This window comes from Dinoponera quadriceps, unplaced genomic scaffold (assembly GCF_001313825.1).
Source record: "Dinoponera quadriceps isolate SergipeBrazil2010 unplaced genomic scaffold, ASM131382v1 scaffold3061, whole genome shotgun sequence".
In the NCBI taxonomy this organism is placed as follows: Eukaryota; Metazoa; Arthropoda; class Insecta; order Hymenoptera; family Formicidae; genus Dinoponera; species Dinoponera quadriceps.
Window position 1 is genome coordinate 1,137,117 of NW_014557306.1, and position 7,036 is coordinate 1,144,152.

A 7,036-nucleotide genomic window follows, 5' to 3' on the forward strand; every position below is an offset into this window, starting at 1 on the left:
GGCTTCGTTGTAGAAGCCCGCGATCTCCTCGCGTTCCCCTCGCGTCGAGTTGGTCAATGACACCCGCTCTTTGATACCGTCGGTAATTTTCGTAATCCTGATAAGAGCCACTCTCGTCGCCCGTTGGAAACTGTCGGAGTCGCGTCATAACTCGACGGCACGAATCCCGACGTGAGATCTTCCGTTCGATTTTAGTGCGATTTTCGCTGCTGGATTCTTCTTCGATGCCGGTAGTGTGTTCGAACGATTCAATCGGTTCCGAGCACCGCGAATTGAGCAATTTTGTGCGTTGTACATAGACGCTCGACGCGATGTCGCGAATGAAATATTAAATACGGAGATGTCGATTCTCGGAGATGCGCAAGCGGATAGGACGTTTCCACGATAGGCACGATTCCGTCAGGATCGACATCACACTGCGATTGTAGTTCCGCTGCATAGCAATTACTGTAATTACAGTAATTATTACAGTTATTTCTCTTCCGCCTGCGGCTTTGCTACCTCGGGAATATTTTTTTCATTCGGACTCACTTTCAGCCCGATGCATATTTTACGGTATTTTTCGCTTAACAACGCGACTTTGTACACAAGTATGCGTCTGCATGTTGATAGAGAAAGAATTGGTATCCATTTTGTTTTTTCGTTTTCAGTCTCAAATTTTGTCAAGATTTAGATTTAAAAGATTCTAATCTCAACCTCGTTCTTCGACTACTGAAATATTAATTAATCAATGTACAGAGAATGTAATAATAACTTGATATAGGAAAGGCTTATATTCATTTTTTTAGTTTCCAGTTGCAGATTTTGGAAACATTTCAAAATTATTACAAATTTAATTATATCGTACAAATTCCAAATTCAATCACGGCTTTCGTTCATCGTTCGTTATCGAAATATTAATTAATCGATGTGGCGAATATGGCACATGTCATTATAGACTATACACATACTGCGAAACTTCGATGATTAAGGCTTTTGACTACTCGCTGCAACCGTCCTCGTTTGATGACGTCAAAATGAGGAGACGCGTGTCAATAATTCTTGCGTTACATGTTCGAATAAAAAGGTGCACTACAAGTCGTAAAATTAACATTGACAAAATCACGAAAAGAAGAAGATTATAAGGACAAATTCCATGTCAAATTAACTTTGCTGAACTATTGATTCACTGTTCGAGTAAAAGAAAAGTATTCGGCTAATTTTAATGTGCTGAATCGATCACAAATGTCGTCTTGTAGACTTTCTCCATGTAAACGTATTTTTTTTATTTATTTCCCTTTTATTTAAACGTATAACACAAGAATCGCATGCTTTTTCTTGCTTCCGATGTAGTCAAACAAGAACGGTTGCAGCGGGTAGTCAGAGGGCCTTAAAAATTGAAGGAAATCGCCATTGTGGTCCTCTATTTCTTACCTCCATCGTGAATCATGTAAATCAGAGACGAGTCTTTAAGTACACGTCGTGTTTCACGTCGTGTCGATGAGTAATTAACCAGCGCGAGGGCGGTTTTAATGAACCGCGCGAACACCGCGATTTTATCCGCACCAGCGCGAAGCACTAAATCCGAAACGCGCTAAAGCCGATATTATATCGTCATTGTCTCTCCTCGGATTCAATGAAACGCGTCGCTTTCGAGCCGATTGAATCACGCGCGCTTTTTGTCACGAACGATCAATTTAATATCGCTCCTATCGATCTCACTAGAGTCGCTCATGCGTCGTCGAGGCACTCGCTTCGTGTTTCGCGCGCGAATAATCCCAGCCTGCAGTGACGGGGACGAGGCGCGATGTGCCCCACGTCGTCGGGATCCTTTCTCTTTCCGAATCGCGCTCGGCTCGGCCGCTCTCGGAAATCGAGAGGCGAGTAACTCGATAATAATGCACGCGCGAGACGCAACATTTCGCGCCGTGTCCCGTGGCCGGCGTTAAATTTGGATTCACGCGCCTGCCGTCCGTTCTCGATGCAGAGCGGCTCGAGGGCGGCGAATTACGCCTGTTCAATGTCAAATCAACAACAGCTCAATGCTGCGGCCGCGTAACGCACACGCACGGCGTGCACGCGCGCGCCGTGGCGCCCGGAATCAGTCCTCTCGTTTTTATTCGCCGGTCCTTGACTCGATTTTCGGTCGTTGCGATATAAATACAGGCTGGTCGATAAGTTCAAGGTTCGCGGCACGGACGAACCGAAGCCTCGCTCGTTTATCAGCTCGTTAACCGCTCCCCCTTCGCGCCCGCGAAACGCACCGTGCGCTTTTCTCCGCGCGAGGATTAATTGGAGCGCTCGGGCGTAAGAACCGTCTTGCGAAACGTACGTCGCCTTCAAATTTATGGTTTAATAACCGAAGGATTGGGTAATTAACGTAAATTCAGGTATTAAAATTCGCGGAGCTATGTGCGCGCACATTAGTTGCGTAAAATAAATCCTCCACCGAGAGAGTTATATGTATATATTTTTTTTACGTTAATTTCTGTTATGTTACAATTGTATGATGCGATCGAGGTGATATAAATTTCGTTTCTGTGTCGCGTCGCAACATTTTTTCATGATGATTCTCGTGAAATTTTCATCGACCCATTACGAAACGCACGCTGTTCCGCGAGATACTATATTTTATGCGTTTACTACACGCAACCAACTTGAAAATCGATGCAACTGGCATGAAATTGTTTGCTCAGAAGGTCATCGGCCGAGAAACCGGAGAGCGGAAAGTAGCGATGCGTTCTCAATTCAGATCAAAAGCCAAGCCATCAATTCTGTAATTGGCAATTGATCGTTCGCGAGGGTACAGAACACGACTACAAACGCACAAACAATTTCACCGATCGGCAACTGTAAAAATTCCCATGCCGCTTGTGCAAAGTCACCGGACGCAGAGCAGTTCGTAAAGTCGCGTTGAAAGTTTGAAATAAATCTATTCCCGTGATCCCTTTCAGTAAGAATCAACTCGACGACAGAGATTTAAAAGTTGCATTTTCTCATGGCTCGTGCAAAGTTATCGGACGCAGGATAACTAATAAAATCGTGTTGAAAATAAAAAAAGGAAATTTATCCGCGGCCTCTTTGAGCCAAAAGCCTCAATTCGACGACAAAGATGAAATAACCGCGTTTCCCGCGGTTCATGAAAAATTCATCGGACGTAGGATAATCAGTAAAGTCGCGACGATAAATTGGAAAACAACAAATATCCGCGATTCTTTGACGAGAGATCAATTCGACGTTGAAGATTGAAAAATTACCTCTTCCCATAGCTCAGACAAAGTCATCGGATAACGCGACAATAATTGGTAAAGTCGTGTTGGAAATTTGAGAGGGAAAATTACCCGCGATATGCATTCACCGGGAACCAATTCGACGTGGCAAAGATTTGCCAGATTTGACGAATTGAAAATTCCCCTCGACCAACTTGCCGCCGCAATATTCAATCGATATTCCGGTTTAGCTCGGTTCCGCGGTATACGCCGGAAAAAGCCAACTTTACTACACTTACTGCTCCCGTGGTCGCGCACATACTTCACATACTTCACGTACGTCGGCATCAGAGTACGGTTACCAGCCGTAATTAAGCCTTACCTACTTCCCGCGCGCTTCACACAACAGACCGGCGGAATCAGCGAGACTCCCCGGAAGTGATGTCACGGGCACATACACGTGACACACAAATCGCCGATTGCTGCGCGCGTGACGCGCGCGATTCTCAACGACACGGGAGAATCGGCACACCGATGTGCAAGACACTGTCGAAAAGCTCACATAACACGTAGGCATACTCACTTGTCCATTAACTGAGAAGGCAATCCCGTACCATAGACAAGTGTTGCCCCTGACCCTCCGGAAGTCGTCCTGAGAGCGGGATGGCTTCCAAGTTCGAAGCTTCCTTCGATATGTGTGTCTGTATTGATATATATATATATATATATATATATANATATATATATATATATATATATATATATATGTATATATATGTACGACGAAGATCTTCACTGTCGGTCGCTTTCGTGGAGTGCAGACGAGCCTCCGTTAAAGCGGGTCAACGTGGCGTCGAACGCTCGTTGCCTCGGAGCAACGTGCTCGCTGTTGGTCGCGACGTCGGCCGGATGTAAACAAGAAGCCCCGAGCTTGCGCCCTCCCTTGCAAGCTCCCGCCGCTCTTTCCGTCCTTTCTACCGGGCGACTTCTTCGTCTTCCCGCTCAGCGTCTCTCCTTCTCACGCTCGCTCTCCCCCTATCTCTCTATCTCCCTCTTTCTTTCTCTCTTTCTCTCTCTCTCTCCTCCTTTCCTCGCGCGTATAGTCGCGCGTGTGTTGCGTGGTCCTCCGGCGAGCGGAGGACGCGGGCTCGCGTATCCAGGACTTCTCCGCGGTATTCGAGGAGCAGCAACGTGCGCCGACCGGCTGATCCTCTCTCTCAATGTCTCTGTGACACTGCACGGCCGCCCATGGCGGTGTAATGGCGACGCTCAGTTGGTTATGGGGGTCGCCGTGCGCGCGCGAAGCCACCCCCATGCAATGTGGAAAGGCGATCAATACCGAACTCCCGCGATTCGCTTTTCCACCCTGTGGACGCTTCCCTATCCCTCTTCGACGTACGGCGTGCTGTTGCGCGTCTGTGTTGTCGTACGGAGCGCCGTGTGTTCGTGGAGGATGATGCCGACGGTGCTGGTGCTGCTGGTGGTGGTGGTGGTGGCTGTTGCGTCGAAACTACCTCGTGGAGCGTGTCTCGCTTCACCGGCTGCGTAAGGGTAAATGGAGGCTTCAGGGTTATTACAGGTGGAATGGTAAGGTTAACGCGAGGAGACCAACCGGCACGTGCGCGCGCGCGGTCTTTGTTTTTCTTCTCTTTTTTTCTCGCGGTCTCGTCAAGCTTTACGGCGCTTCAGTGCAGGAGTGTGAAATGAGCTGCTGAAGGGGTAGCCCAGGGGGCGAGAGAAGTGGAGCGCCCGGAATGAAACTTCATTCGACTCTCCCTGTACGGTCGGACGCTCAAAAGTCTCGACACGTTTTTCTCGACGAGTTTCGCAACGCGTTTTCGCGGCTCAAGGGGACATAATGCGTCTGTCTGAGAATCGCCGAAAAAAAAAAAAAAAAAGATTCTCTCTCCTATCGGACACGTTGGACGCGTTGCGAAACTCACCGGGGAAAAGTGTCACACGACCTTTAATCGTCTCGCTGCGCGCGCGCACGTGTGTGTGTACGGCGCAGTAGCGAGTATGTACATCGCAGCAAAATATACCGGTGCTCTGTTGACGATTGACAGTTTTGAAATTGGAAGTAAACAATGGGAGAAACGAATGACTTCTCATTGCAACTAAGCCGCAACAGGGCTCCAAATAACGACAGACGATGAAACAGTAATCAATTTTGTAAACTCGTTCCCCTCTCTCGTTTTATTTCCGTTCTGAAATGAACTCGTTCAGTTTTTCAATATTGCACTTTCGGAAGGAATTTCAACTCTTGAAAATTATTTAGAGAGAGAGAGAGAGAGATGTGTAATGTCGTAAATTGCGACGAGTCGCAACAAGTGAAGTCTCACGTTGACCCTCGAAATTTCGAAGCGCGAATTTCTCGACGCTCGCGTCGAGAGATGCGCAAGCGGATTTAGGGAATGGCCCGCCGGCCCTCCCTATCGATTTTATACATTACGACTTACACGACTTCGTGTAACGATGGCTACGGGCTTGTATCGCGCCGGGTTTGATTGAAACGCACCCTCTTCCGAGACACGGCCCGGCAACGAGGGCCGACGAGGGGTAGATTTGTCTCGTAATTACGGCCACTTCCCTCCGCAGACCGATCGCCCTAACATCGCTGCGCTCGGACGGTCTAAACGAGATCACGAGATGCTTTGTAACGCGTAATACAAAGGATATTGTTGTTCCTTCGCCTTCGGTGGCGCGGTGGATTCGCGAAACATGAATATTCGCGTGCCTCTTGTTTCGCTTTTACTTCCACGGCGGACCGGATCGGAGAGGATCGCGGCGATGTTATAACGAGGTTAATTTGCAAGCGAAAGTAGGGTAAACTTTTTACACGGTATATACGTCCCTCCCTCCTAGAACTCAACTCGCAGGCTATTTTTATCGTCACGGTGCATTATAATTAAAGTCCGGCTCTCTGAATCGCCATCTCCGTGGCACGTATCGATTATCTTTTTATTAAAAGCGAGAAGTTTGCGCGTTAATCTTCAGCGGCGCGACACGACAACGAATTCAAGAGATCACCACGGCGAACGAGCACGGACGTGTGCTCCGCTCTGTCACGACGCTGTGCACTGCCTCGGATTTATCTGTTATTTCCGTGGTAATTTCAACGCTGAAAGATAAAAGTCACGTGGAATCAACCGAGCTGCAGGATGAGCGAGAAGATTTTCTACTTTAACACGTTGGGTTCAACCTTTACCTGGCCGTTCTCCCACTCTATGGCGAGCTCGACCTTAGGATCGACCTACCATTTTTTTATAGTTAGAAGATAAAATAAAATAAAAATAACACCAAATACGTATTGTTTTTAAATATATTTAAGTTGATTAAAGTAAAAAGGAAATATGCCGCCACGGAGGTCGGATTTTTATACATAGCCGCGCACCCAACGTGTTAAAGAAATCGGCCACGCAATCGACGCTCGCGCTCCGCAAGAACTCGCTCGCGTTCCTGCGATTCATGCGCCTTCCGGGCGATCGAAACCGAGGAACACACCCACGCGGCAACAACCTGTGAGCAAACACTAGATATCGAGCCTGGCACGTAAGGGTCGTTCCGTTCGCACGCTCCCTTACGCAACGATCCTCTCACGCGCCGCGCGGTAAAAAATGTGCGCGCAACGCCTACCTGCGCGATGCATCCTCCGTTGCGCTCGTGGCCGTTCCATTCACGTTGTATCCTTTCGCGCCTCTCGCAGTCCCGCAGGATCGATGCTCGCCTGTCACTCGCCGGTATGTAACGGCGGTATACTAATAATGGCGTGTCGCGATTAACGCTGCCAGAGTATGAAACGGCTATTTCTATAGCCGGGTAACCGAACTCCCGGCTACTGCTCTGGA

General features: G+C 48.1%; 1 protein-coding gene across 2 annotated transcripts in view; it reads right to left on the reverse strand.

Annotated features, from left to right (window-relative positions):
• LOC106749032 overlaps window positions 1-3,845 on the reverse strand; it is a 29,044-nt gene extending 25,199 nt beyond the window's left edge. For both annotated transcript variants that reach the window (XM_014628069.1, XM_014628068.1), the window contains exon 1: window positions 3,772-3,845. The gene's annotated coding sequence lies outside the window, so the exon portion shown is untranslated. The remainder of the gene's footprint in view (window positions 1-3,771) is intronic.
• Between the last annotated feature and the right edge of the window lie 3,191 nt (window positions 3,846-7,036).